Source organism: Lissotriton helveticus, chromosome 9, assembly GCF_964261635.1.
Source record: "Lissotriton helveticus chromosome 9, aLisHel1.1, whole genome shotgun sequence".
Lineage (NCBI taxonomy): Eukaryota > Metazoa > Chordata > Amphibia > Caudata > Salamandridae > Lissotriton > Lissotriton helveticus.
Window position 1 is genome coordinate 418,006,573 of NC_136070.1, and position 14,387 is coordinate 418,020,959.

Genomic DNA, 14,387 nt, shown 5'->3' on the forward strand with positions numbered 1-14,387 from the left:
CTGTTCATGTTGACTTCCTTGTGGTCATTTACCAGGAGTGAGAAAAAACATCCAGACCATAAAAGTGTTTAGATCCAACCGTTCTGCACCTTTCTTCCACATCTTTTTATTCTCAAGTTGTATCTCCTGGATCTTTTTTCTAGTCCCTCAGCCTTTGACTGGGCAGTCTCCAACATCGGTGTTCTATATTAATGTCTCTGTAGTATCCATTTTGTTTCTTCGTGTAGCACCCTGCTCCCCACCGAGTCCACATCATATCTTGAGTCTCTTACTTTGGCACTTGGATCAGAGTTGACCTCTTGGAAGCATTTTTTCAGTGTCACTCTTGTTTGAACAAATGCAAATTTTCTATTAGATCTACCATGCCTGATTTATGTACGATATTGGGGTCAGGCACAAGGAGACCACCTTCACTGCTATTAGTTTGTGTCTTTCTCTCGAAGGTGTCCAGGTTTGGCAACAAACCCAATGTATTTATTCACAGAAAGCCAGATTTCGTCTCATGTTTAGGACAGATCATTTAAAAAGGTTTATGTATTTGGTCTTTATGCAATCATATGTGGAGGTCACCCCTCTACCCTTTACCTCAGCATTGATTTTCGATATCAGTTATCTCCTAGCGGTGGTGTTTGTCACCTCCTCTCGCACCCGTTTTCCCACCCTGCTTTGTGTGGATTCTCTCGTGTTAGGCCTGATTCCCCTCTCTAGTTAGTTAATTAAAACCATAACAATTTAAAACCAGAATATCAAAGACAAGCAAAGAAACATTGGGAAGATAAAAAACAAGTCATTGTAATATAAGAAAAATAACCATACGTCATTTCATCTCTTCTGGTTATTCTAAAATCCATTGTTAAAGAAAAAGAAGCGGAAAGAAAAAAAAAAAATAAATAAATAAATAAACGAACAAATTAGAAAGATAAAAAAAAAAAAAAAGAGGGAAAATACAGTACGTTAAGTCCAGTCGTCTTTTTCCTTAGCCAAGTTTCCAGTCTTTTACGGAGCTTAGTTGGTACTCTAGGGAATTTAATCGGACTGCCCTTCAGAGGGTGGGATCTTCCTAATATACATATGTACTTTACATCTCTTCTTTGATCTAAATTCATTATAAAAAATACAGTGCAGTGTGGACACCCATATTTCCCTTTGACCGCATTTCCAGATTTTTTAACAGAGCTTAGTAAATGCCTTAAGGAATTTAATCAGTCTACCATTCAGAGGTGGATCTTCCGGATTTAGGCACGCTGTGATTGCCGCTCTGCATGACCTTATTCCTCTAGTGTTAAAACTTGATTTTAAGAGCTTAACTCGCTCATTATATAGTTTGTTACATATACAGATTATGTGAATGAAATCTTCCTTCTGGCAGTTACACAGCCGGCAATGTTTAGGACCTATATACGCCCAAGCTGGCTGGTCTGCCAAAGATGGTAGTTTACCAAAGCGTAATGTCATTAATTGTTTTTTAACAGACATTGAGAAAGGTATGCTCAAATAAGGTGCCGGAGTAAGAGACTTATAGCTATTTATCACCATCCAGGCGTGTGACCTTGTTCGGAAGATGTTTTTGTCCCACAGTGATGAATGAATTTTTGAAGCTTTATTTAATGCTTGTTTAAACGATTGGTATGGCAGGTTTTTATTCCATAACTCTGTTGTGCATGTAATTGAGAGTGATTTGAACAGGTATTGATGAAAAGGGGAAGTTTTGTCCTCATTTACTTCCACCCAAAGTGCTTCATTGATTTGCGAAGTAGCTACATTTTGTTTCAAACGGTACCATGTTTTAACTGTCGCATACATTCTACCCCATTCTTCGTTTAGTATGCCGAATTCCAAGCGCACCTGGGCTGGGGAGGCTGACCTTTGTAACTGAAATGTTTTTTTGTAGACAGAAGCTATCAATTGGTTTAAAACATCTCTGTCTTCGCCGTGAAAAGCGACACTCGCGTACGTTATTGTTGGTAAAACTTTTGCCTTCATTACGGCAAGCAGGGGTTTATATGAAGGGCCCTTCAGTTTCTTCGCCAATAGGCTGAAGGCAAATGTAAGGGCAGTTGTTCTCTGTGCCATATACCCTTTTTGCTCTGTGTGATTTCTTGTGTTATCGATGTAAAAACCCAGGTATTTGTATTTTTTTACCTCCTCTAGTTGTTTACCGTTAAGCCAGATTGTCTGTTTACCTCTCATATGGTTCCCGATTACCATTGTTTTGGACTTAGATGTGTTTATTTCAAGTTTGTTCTCTGAAACGTATGCTGACATTTCATGCACGCTTCTTTGTAGACCAACTTTTGTGTAGCTCATTAGCACAACGTCGTCGGCATATGAGAGATGAGAAAGTCTCAGTTTTCCGAGTTTTGGTGGATGGGAGTTAATACGGTCCAACCTTTGTGAAAGGTCAGACAAAAACAAATTAAAAAGGTGAGGGGCCAGGACACACCCTTGTTTGAGTCCTCTGGTTGTTGTTAGTTTCCTTGATAGCCTGGATCCATCACCAATTTTAATTCTTAGCCACGCGTTGGAGTAGAATAACAATAACCCCTTTAGTAGCCTTTCGGGAATGGCCCATGCTCGAAGCTTTTTCCATAGGAGCTGGCGGTCGACACTATCAAAGGCGGCTTTTAGGTCTATAAAGCAGAGGTGGAGATGTTGTTTCCTCTGCTTACATTTATTTGCCATAATTGATAAGCCTAAGATATTTGTTGTCGTCCCTATGCCTTGCCTGAAGCCTGTCTGGTTGGCTGGGATAAGGTTGAGATTATCAGACCAAGCCTTAAGCTCTTCTAACACCAGAGAAGTGTAATATTTGGCCTCGACATCCAGGAGTGCTATTAACCTGTAATTTGCCGGGTTTGATCTGTCTCCTCCTTTAAATATTGGAGTCAGTATCGATCCTTGCCAATTTATCGGTATGTAGTTTGAGAGCTCTACCTCTTGATACAAGGCAAGTAGTTGTTTACTCCAAAATGGTGTATCATGTTTGAAAATTGCTTGGGGAATTCCGTTGGGGCCAGGAGCACCTTCGGTTCGGGCTTTCTTGATCGTGCGTATAACTCCTTCGCTTGTAGGGAACGTGTGAGTTCCTGCTAGTGTCAGTAGGCCTTTATCCTCTGTACCCTTCATCCCGTTAATCGAGTTCATTTCTTTATGTGTGGTTTCATCTTCTTCTGAGCTGGTGATTCCCTTAATCCCAATTGATTTATAATTTTCCTCCGCTGACGTCTGGCAGTTTCTTTCTGCGGTATCTTGAGTGTTTGTCTCAAAAAACCTCAAGGTAAGGAATTCTGCCCAATCGCGTTCTTGGATATTTGACGAAAGTGTATTCACTGGTCTCTGCAGTTTATTTATGGCCAGCCAAAACTGTTTTGAATTTGTTTTCTTGGAGATGCAGAGCAGTTCTGCCCAGAATTTGTCATTCGTTTTTCTTTTTTCTTCCCAGAGTTCTTTTTTGTATCGTTTCCTTAGCTGCCGTACACTGTCCCAGGCTGTAGTATCAGGTGCTGTTCTTTTTAGCCTCCTTATTTTTTTTTTTAGATTGCATTTCAAGGCTCGTAGATCTGCAGTTATTGTATTTATTGGGTGCTTTTTTTGGCCATTATGTCTTGTCTGCCTTTCTCCAATTGTCATTTGAGAAGAGAGTTCTGATGTGAATTTTTCCCAGGCTTGGGTGATGGACTGCGCTTCTGCTTTGTGCATACTTATCTTGTTTTTTAATTGTTGCTGAAGTGTTTCCATTGTTTCGTTTGACCATTTAAGTCGTTTTAGGTCAACTGTTTGTATGTCTCCTTCAACTATTGTATTTGCCTGATGTTTAGCGACTTTTAATGTAAAGTGTATAAGTTGAAATGAGTGATCACTCTTGGTTGTGTACTCAATAGAAAAGTGGGAGAGGAATGGCATCAATGATGCTGAAATGATTGTATAGTCTAGCCTTGATCTTATCTTTCCCCCATGAAATGTATGTTTAGGTGGGAAGTCATCTGGAGTTCTGCCATTTATTACTCTTAATCCAAGATACTCAAGAGCATTTACCAAGTCTTTTCCTGCGTGATCCATTTTAAGCGTTGTTAGCTGATATTGTTGCGGCACGTTCCAGCATATGTTATCAGATGTTAATAGATCATCCTCATCCGGAGTATGAATTAAGTTTGAATTAAAATCTCCTGTAAGTATCAGGTCCCATGAGGGAAAAGTACTCCTGATGTTTGTAATGGTCGTAATTAGCTGCATATTGTGCTCTGCTTTTTGCTTGGCTGACGGATGAGCATATGTATTTATCAGCAGAACAGTTTTTAGTCTATGCACAGACCCTGAGGTTAATTTAATCAGTTGGATATTTGGTCCCACTGACTCCATCTGTACTGAGTCAATTTGTAATTCTGTGGATATATAGACCGCCAGACCCCCTTTAGGTCGACCATAAGATTTAGTTTTGGTTGCTGGTACGGTATAGTGTATGTAATTTATTAGGGGTAAGTTTTCTAGTGCCCAGGTTTCTTGTAATGCGATTATATCGTACTTTTCCCACTTGTCTAGTCGGGATCCACTTTCTAACCATTTTTTAGCTCCCGCGATGTTCCATGAGAGTATTTGGATGTTTCCTAAGTCTTGAGTGGCTAGTTCGTTTTCAATCGGTCACTTACAAGTGATCGTATTTAGTGCTCCTGGTAGCCAGCCCCAGTTATCCTTATACCCCTCCATTCTAGGTGCCCGGTCATTCTCTCGGGCTCTATTCAGTGCTGTTGGAAGACACCTGCCAATTGCTCCTCTGAGCAGTGTTTGATTATTTGAAGAAGTTCCATGTTGCCTATGGTCCTTGTATTTGATGATTAAATTGCTGTTTAGAGGTCCCGGGTAACGTGGTTTAATTGGGCTTGATAATTTAATTCCCCATGCTTCAAATTGAGCCTTAGCATTCATGATGTGCTGAACGTCCATTTCAGTTTGCCAAGTTGTCAGAGTTTGTTCCTTATTTTTCTGGTCTTTCATTGCAATAAATTCTACTGCCAATAAGTTTGTTGTGGACAGATAGTTTAAGGCTGGTATGTTTGCTGTTAATTTCAGAATATTCCTCCTATTCAGAATGTCATGCAAACCTTTTGACTCATATTCTGGAGTTAGCAATAATTGCCATTTTGATGAAGTTATCAGGTCATGCGCCAGTTGTTCTGCGTCTTCACTCTTTTTTTGCATTTTTATCTGCTTTATATTGTCTTTGATTTCTACTTTTATGTTTACGTGTTGGTTAATGTCTCCCAACTCAGAATGCACGGCTTCGATGTCATCAAGTCCGCTTCTCAATTGTTTAGGAGTTACCGGCTCCTCATGAGAGTTTTTTCGGGTATCATCCCCGTACTTTTTGGGTAGAGGCATTGTTTGATTTTCAACCCATGTCTGTGTTTCTGCAACACCTAACACTTGGGAGGTATCTATTATTTTACCTTCAATCCTGCTGTTTCCACACTCTCGATTTTCCATGTTCAGGTTTTCCTGTTTGGCAACACTTTTGTTCACGCGCCGTCCGACATCACAAATTCCTTTAATGTTTTGTTCCCTGTTTTTTGTATGGATTGTTTGTTGACCTCGTGTGTTTGCTTCTTTATCTCCCAGTTCTATTTCGGGCCGGGCGTTATGATGTGAGGTGTTCGACAACCTTGGTCTAAATTGTTCATTATTTATCTGATCGTCATTGATTAAGCCAATACTTTGACCGCTATTGTTCTGGGAGTCTTTAGTCTCTTTCAATGTCGTTGTTTGGGCATTTCCAAGTGTAATCCCCGCCTGGGTAGGTTTTTTCTTTAGCCCATGTTTGTTATCTGCTTTTCTTTTCATGGAGTGCTTTTGGTTCCCGGTGTCTTTGCATGGGTCCCGGGTTGTCGCTCCACCACAAACTTTTGTCTGAATAATTTCTACAGGTATTTCCTTATCAGTTATTTTTGCGTTCGTGTTGGCTAACACGTCGTCATCTATAGAGCTGTACGAGTCCGTGGTTGCATTTCTTTTTTTTGCACTAACGAACATTGGGTAGATCTTTGATTTTTGGTGTTCCTTAGCTGGAGACTGTTTGTTCCGTGCTTTTCTGTTACGTTTTTTTTGTTTCCTTGACAGCTTTAGACCTATATTACTTGTATCCCCCTGATTGGGAATGTCAGTGTCAATTCTGGATGACTGATTACCAGTTTCCGTCTTATTAGGTTCCAAATTTCCAAGAACTATGATATTGTCTCCTTTGTCTTTTAATTGTTCTTCCTTGTTTTTATATTCTCTCAAGCTTGATTTATTTAGTAGTATTATCTGTTCGAGAAGTGTAGGCAGAAGAGTTAGTTTATCTATTATTGGGCTACAAGTGCACTGAACAGAGTACTTTGCCTGGACTCTTGAGATAAAGTTGTTCATGATTTCCAATTTAGTGTTAATCCCTGCTATTTGAGAAGCAATTATATTCATAAGGTCTATTTGTATGTCCATTTTATCATTTTGCATGTTAAATGCCGTTATTGTTGTCTGTAATGTGTTCAATAAAGATTTAGTGATCTCTGAGAGCACGCTTTGATCGATGACTATCTCTCCTTGTTGAGCATGTGTTTTAAATTCTTGACTAGGGTTTTGATCTTGATTAACTTGATGCCTGCTGTCATTGGCCATCCTAAAAGGATTATTGTTATTGCTTGTTTTGGTTTTTTTTGCTTCTTGATGGTCTATGTTATTTTGGGCGTTGAGATTGCGTTTACTGCCCATTTGGGGAATAGTTTCCGAAATTGGTATCTGCGTCATATCCTTCGCTAACACCAATGTTGTTTCTAATTGTCCGTCATTTTTGGTGGATTCTTGTTCGCCTTGATCCACCTGATGCACCTGGGCGGCTATCTGGAGTCCTGATGTTCTTACAATGTTGATGGCTGGCTTAGGGGTAGAGCATGTGTGCTCCCTATGTGGTGTTTTAAAAATTGCTATTGGTGAGTTAGATTTTTCCCTATGGCTAGGGTTCTTATGAATGGAGTTTGGTCGTCCTTCTGTCTTGTTCGAATAGTTTAAGCTATCTCCAGTAATATTATGTGTAATGTCATCACTTTTTGTTCTGTCTGCTTGAACCTGGTCCATACTTAGGCATAAATCCTCTTTACATATTGTGCCAAAGCAAGCACCATTGCGTATCTCCGCCTTGTCTATCAGATTTTGGCTAAGCTTTCCCACACTCTGGCTCGGATTTTGCCATAGCCACTGTTCTATTGTTCTATTTAGGTTTAGGTTAAGATTTGGCCCTGATTTGTTTTTTTTCTTGTTGTTTTCAGGCTGGTCCGTTAGGGCTATCTGAGGTGCTAAAGGGGTCATTAATCCGGGGATCTCCGCTGATGTAGAGTAAATGGCGGCTCCAGGGTCCTTGAGTAGTAGCAGTCTGTCAATCGGAGCTAGCTTTCTTTTAGTGCCTTCCTCTATGCTTCTAAACATGGTTAAGAGAGGCGATAAGAGTGGACTTTTTTGCTTAAGGTCAGCCCCTTCAAGGTTTTTCTTATTAAGTTGTTTTTTGCTCCTAGTTTTCCGTGCAGGGGTCTGTCTTACTTTTCCTGATCTCATTGCAATGATTTGACGATAACCCCCAATGTCCTGCTGCTGCAGCTACTCCTCGTTGCCCGGCCCTTATTACTATTGTCCCCTTCTTATAGTCTGTCCTGTGACTCACTCTTTCGAATGATGTGCTGGGGCAGCGAATGTTGTTCCTCTTTTTTCGATTAATCTGCCCCCTATGAGGGGTTGGCGAGGTGGAACTTTTTCCGAGGCTATGGTGATGGCAAGAGAGGCTCCTATGGGGGCCCGCTGGTCACGGAAGAAAGCACTCAGCCGCTCCTGCTGAGTGGGCTCCCGCTGTACCCGCTGTGCCCGGGGGGTCTCCTGCCTCTCGCTACTCGACGTGCCTAAGGCTCACCTGCACTAGCGCAGTTTTGCCTCTCAGGTCCGTCCTCTCCTTGCAGATCACTCGTATTTGCTGGTTTTCGTCCTGCCACGGACTTTTAGGACCGTGTTCTCCTGTCCTCCTATCCTCCGGTTTCACAGCTTCTCGGGGGAGGGAGCGGGGGGGGGCGGTGGCGGCGTTGTTTTCACAGCGCCTTGTTCCGCGCTCACGCTCAACCGCACCTCGCCCGTGGCCTCCTCTGCTCCCCCGCTCTGCTCTACTCTGCAAGGCTCTGGCCAGGCGCAAACGCAAAGTGGCTTTAATCCAGTCCCAATGCCGATGGCTCAGACAGGTAACTCTCATGGGGGGGGGGGGGGGGGGGCTGGTGGTGTTGGGCCAGGGTTCGGACGCAGGTCACTCAGCAATGCTCCGTTCTAACTACCACAGCCGCCACAACCACAAACAACCACACTAGCCCCCTGCTCCTCTTTTTGGCTGTTGCGTCGCGCCTTGTCTGCTATGGCGTCCTTTAGTCTTACCTCTGGACTCAGGGCTCTGGACTCGTCTAATAACAGGGGGTGGTCTGGTCAGGCTCTTGTGGGCTCCGTGAGTACTGTGTGCTCCGCGGCACTGCCGAGAACTTCTTCGCGGCTCCCGCCACTGCCGGGGCACTCCCGCTTTTCCGCGTCTACCCGCGCCGCGCCGGGTCTCGAGCGTGAGGCAGACCAGCACACAGCACACAGAGTGTCCCTTCTTGCTCCCGGCTCAGGACAGCCACAAGGACGGCTCCCAGTCCTGGCGCAGACCACAGGAGCTTCTCGCTTCACTCGGCAAACTCGAGAGGAAAGCAGCCTGGAGGATAGCTCAGTTGGCCTCGATCCTCTTGCCTTCCCGCTGAATCCGCCAACCCGCCAAGACCGCGGCAGCTTCTTTTTTTTTTGGGCGACCCAGCAGGCGCAGGCTCAGGCTCCAACCTCTGGGCACCGAGCCCCGAGGCGGAGGCAAGGAGAGTTCGGTGATTTCTGCTGCTAATTACACCGTCTCCGCTGCGACCGTTCCTCTCTGCTCTACTCCGCTCTAGCCCGGTCAGCTCGATCAACTCGCTCCACCTGTTCTCTCCACAGTAATCGGTAATTCCCCTCTCTAGTTTCCTGGGCTGCCACATGCTCAACAGGGTATGCTTGAATTTAGAGCACTTCCTAGGGCTACGTTGTCCTTTGCCTCCGCCCCTCCTCACCCTCTTCAACTCTGGGGTCACCATGCGCCTGGTATCTGTGTTCATTGGGTGAGTTGGCCCCCTCCTTCTCTGTCTGCTCACCTTTTACTGTGCAACCAGTTGTTCCATGGAGACCGTTTGCCCGATTTGGCATGCCTGCAACCCCAGATTTCGGTCTCTCAAACCTCTGCCTCCCAGATCTCTCCCCACGGGCAGAGGCCTCAGCACCTTCATCAGCTCTCCTCTATGGGGCCTTCTCAGGGCAGCAGTGTGGACTGCAACCCTGCCCAGAATTAGAGTGGAAGTGGTGGAGGATTCAGCGCCAGTAACCCCTTGGAGCACTGCCCAACAAGCCGTTTTCCCATTCGCCCTTATTGAGCAGAGGAGAGCATATAGGCTGCAGAATTTGCAATACTGTGGTCGCAGACTGGTCATGGGGGAGCTACGCAGCATTCTCAAACTTGTGGTAGCCATCTTTGGGAGTGTGCGCTCCCCCCAAGCCCGCGGGCCCTGCACTTTGCTATAATCTTCCTTCTTGTCTGTCCCAGGTGACACTCTGGTCCCAATATTTTGCTACTGTTCCAGGAAACATTTTCTACTGTACAGTCTTTTACTCTCCAGTGAGGGTGGATTCACCTCATTTTGTCGCGAGCAGAGGGATAGTATTGTATTGTAATTGTAATTGCATTTATATAGCGCTTACTACCCCTGAGGAGGCGTCGAAGCGCATTTTCGGCGAGTAGCACGCTACTCCGGGACCCACAGAGGATTAGTGTTGAATTAGTATAGTGAAACATGCAAGTACATTATAAGTGGTGGCTAGGTTAGTCAGTTATTTGGGTTTGGAATGATAGCAGAAGGATAGAGGAGGACAAAGGTTTGTATTTATATAGCGCCTGTTGACGCACGCTATTCAGGAAGCCTACAAAGGATTAGTGGTGAATTAATATGGTGAAATATGAAGTAATTTCAGTGGTGGATATTAGTCAGTTACTTGGAGTGAGAAGGATAGCGGAGGGATAAAAGGGGAAGAAAGATTTGCATACATATAACACTTGTTACCCCTGTTGGGTGTTTAATCGCTTTTCTGGCGAGTAGCACGCCACTCCGGAACTCATAAAGGATTACTGTTGAAAATTAGTATAGTAAAAAAATATGAAGTAATTTGAGTAGTGGATATGTTATTCAGTTATTTGGGTAGTATATTAGTATAGTTTAATATGGAATTTGAGAAGTGAACATCTTAGTCTGTTAATTTCGATTGAAAAGGATAGTGGAGGGATAAAAGAGTAATAGATTTTTTAAAAAAAATTTGTTTAGGTCTTAGCAATAGGAGGAGGCTTTTGGATGAGTAAAAAGGAGTTTTGGATATTGCTAAATGAGAAAAAGGGCAGCATTTCTGGCCCTAGTCCCGACCAGTCTGAAACAGGCTCAAGCAGGCAACTACCCTTGTCCTCTCCGCCCTTAACAGGCTCACACGGGCAACTACCCTGTCCTCTCCGCCCTTAACAGGCTCAAACAGGCAACTACCCTTGTCCTCTCCGCCCTTCGCCTCGACGCCTGGGCAGAGACGCCCTAAGCCTGGCCTTTTTTATAGCCCTAATCAGGTGACCCCTTCAGCCGATGGGAACCCTAACCCTAACACTATCCAATCACAACACTGGCCCTAAAATCTAGAACCAATAGGAGACCAGGACCTTACTGCCAATCTTAGCCCTAGTCCAAGCACCCAATCACTTCAAAAACCCTGATCTCCTAGTCCAATAAAGGCCTTTGCCCTACCAGTACTCCCAACCCAAGTCCAAGCAGCCAATGGTACGGGTAGCCCTAGTCCCTACTTCCAATAGAAAGCCTAACCCTACTCTTAGTCCCACAACTAGTCCAACAACCAATCACACCAGAAGCCCTAAATAGCTACTTCCAATTAAAGGTCTAACCCTAGCCCTAGTCCCACACTACTCCCAACAACCAGTAACAAAGGAAGCCCTAGTCCCTACTTCGAATAGAAATCCTAACCTTAGCCCTAGCCCCAACCCTACAATGATTGAATCAGACCCAGAAACCAATCAGAACCCTCAAATACCCAACCAATGAGGACATTAACCCTAACCTAATAGAAACACCAGATACAACCACCAATCAGTGTACACATTTGCCAACCACTAGCAGATCCTATAAGGTCCCAGCGACCTCAGACAAGGTTTGCTGGCCAGGGAGTTGGAAGCTGCTTCTCCTGTTCAGAATCTCCTAGGAGACAGACCGGCTCAATTCACACTTTGGACTTCTGCAGGTAAAGGCTTCACTAACCCGAAATCTAACAATACTGTTTGAATAAAACTTTACTACCCCTGCTGGCCAAAAAACGAAGTACACAAAATGGTGGCTGGGGATGCACTGTTTTAACACACAGGTCTTAGCACAGAGCAAAGGAGAAATTTGGAGGGAAAACAGATTTGTCACCAAGGAATAGGTTGGACTGCAAATCCCACAATTGAACACACTAAATGCAAGCAATCATGGACAGGGAAAACCACAAGTTTAAAACACAAAACAGGTGATAAAATATGCAATCACAGGCAGGTCAAAATTCACATTTTAATATCGTATTACAGTCAACGTAAAACAAAAAATACACACAAACCTATATCTGTTGAGATGTTTTCAAAAGGTTTGAGTCTATTTTGAAACAATTTTATTTGTATTTAATGGCGTCTTAAATATCCTTTTCTTGTAACCCTTGTCACACCCTGAAGTGGAACATTATGCAGGATAGCAAAGCTAGGCTTGTGCGTGAAAATGCCTGATTTAGACATGCCACATTATACACATCACAGTAGCAGGGAATTTTCTAACTTTGTCAAATTTCTGCCTTTCTTGCGGCAGCCCCCAGTTTTCCTTCTTTGAGCTAGAGTCATTGACTTTGATGCCCTCTCAGCCACTGTTGCCCATGGGAGAGGAGAGCCAGTGTAGTAGTGGGGGACACAGTCAGCGTAAGACCTGACTTTCACTGATAGCCTGAAGAAGAGTCTGCCTGAATCAAAGTCTACCCAGAGCCCGAATATAAACCGCACCATTGTGAAAGTAATCTCCTGGATGCACAGCTCTGACATCCATCTTCTGAGTTTCAGGTCACGAGAGTCATCTGGCAGAACATTGTGAGTGAGAGGCAAGGACCTCCAGCACTGGTACACAATTTTTAATCACACTCACGCCCAGCCACCCTGGTTCCTGCTTGCATAGCACATAACCTGATAAACATGCGTCTCCTGTGACCTCAGCAGTGATTTTACTGCGACGAAGGAACCCAATTGGCACAAACTCAATAAGACTGGGAACTGACTCTGAAATATGATTGAGGTGGTGTTCCATCTGATTCACCTCCACCCCGACAATTGCAGCATGTTGTCACAAAAAATGTCTGCTTTAGTTTTAAAACAGTTTTTGATAAACTAGTAAGGACTTAACATCATCCATTCCTGACATTGTGCTTTTAACAGTAAGCAGTGTTTGCAGATGAGACATTTTGGGCCAGATGTAGGTGAGGGACATTTACCGACTCATAAATACCGAATTTTACTGATTCTGTATTTATGAATCGGTAAATATGAAGGAGGGAGATGTAGCTAATTTTTAAATTAGAATTACCGAATCGGTAACATTCGGTATTTACCGATTCGGTAAATACCGAATCGGTATTTCCTATTGATTCCTATGGGCTATGAAGCCCATAGGAATCAATGGGAAATACCGATTCGGTATTTTCCGAATCGGTAAATACCGAATGTTGCAAGGGTGCAGGGGGTGTCACTTTGACACCCTCTAGCACCCGAAGTAAAGGCATGTGTGACATGTGGCACACATACATGCCCTAAGTGTGTCACATTGCACAGATGTGCATGCACACCTGGATTCGGTACTTTACCACACAATAGGATTGTGTGGTAAAATACCGACTCTTAAGGGCCTGTGACACTCTCCGGAGTGTCACCTACATTTGGATTTACCGAATCGGTAAAATTACCGATTCGGTATTTTACCGAATCGGTAAATTTACCGATTCTGTAAAATAATGGCCCCTACATCTGAAAACCCAAATACCGGTCGGTAACGGCCGAATTCTGCCGTTACCGACCGGTATTTGCTCTCCTACATCTGGTCCTTTGTGCCCTGATGTAAATATGCTAGGACCTTTCAAGACATTGGAAGCATTTCATGGGCACACAGGCTACAAGTTGGCTTTCCAAACTACTCTGACACTGGCAATAAATATATCTATTAGTCTTCTTGTATGCCTGCACAGGTCAAGTACATGGGCAATTAACTAATAACAGATCTACAAAATGTGGGACATTTTAAAGAAACTATCATCAGGGAAGACAAAACTTTCCATTGCTGATACAAATCAAATTCAAATTAACTTGATTAAAATGTTAATTTCCTGAAATTCTGTATGTTTATCAGGACATGTTATTGCATCTAGCCACCTCATATCTTAGGCACCTTGAGGTGGTGCTGGCAAGGTTTGTCAGCAATGTAGTAGGTAATGGTCACTGTACAAGATCAGGCTGAAACCCCGAAACACCCTTGAAAATATTGTAAGACCAGCCACAAAATTCACTGCAGCTGCGATTGAAGCAAGCATGTCTGACAACTTCAATGGAAATGTAGAGTGATATCGCTGCGCCTCTGCAGTTTTGGGGCAAAATGGGGTTTAGTGGTGCATTTTAAAGAATTACTTTCTAAAGATTCGGATAAAAAAATCAATGTATTGTAGTATGGCCTAAGGCCTGCTTTTGCATGCATGTTATGTTAGCATGGCTTATCAGAAGTTTATGAACATTGTAGGTGGTCTGCACACCATTTTCTCCTATTATATTCCGTTTAGTTTAGACCAAAGACATTTTAACCAATTGCGTGCATACCCGGGTTGTGCAAGCCCGAATACACTGATACTAAGTATAAACATGTGGGGAGCGCGTGGTTACACGCTCCACTCCCAGGTGCACTGCATATGAGGATTCCATATCCAACTCAATTTTAAACCATTCGACCTCTTCACAGTTTATGCAATGTTCTTCATAAATGCTTGTCATTCTGCTGTCATCACATTCATCAAATCCACATATTTATCGTACTGCATTTAAGAAACTTCTCGTATTTCCATGTGTCCATCCAGACTTCTTTTGAAAATAAGATCCTAATACACTGAATAGTTCAGAGCAGCATTCTTTTATTTCATTTCGAACCCAATGTATTTCGGGCTAAAGTTCAGCCCTT

At 43.4% G+C, this 14,387-nt stretch overlaps 1 protein-coding gene across 1 annotated transcript in view; it reads left to right on the forward strand.

Annotated features, from left to right (window-relative positions):
• Positions 1–14,387, forward strand: part of PPP2R5C (protein phosphatase 2 regulatory subunit B'gamma) — a 1,473,822-nt gene that overhangs the window by 228,109 nt on the left and 1,231,326 nt on the right. The gene's annotated exons all lie outside the window — the stretch shown is intronic.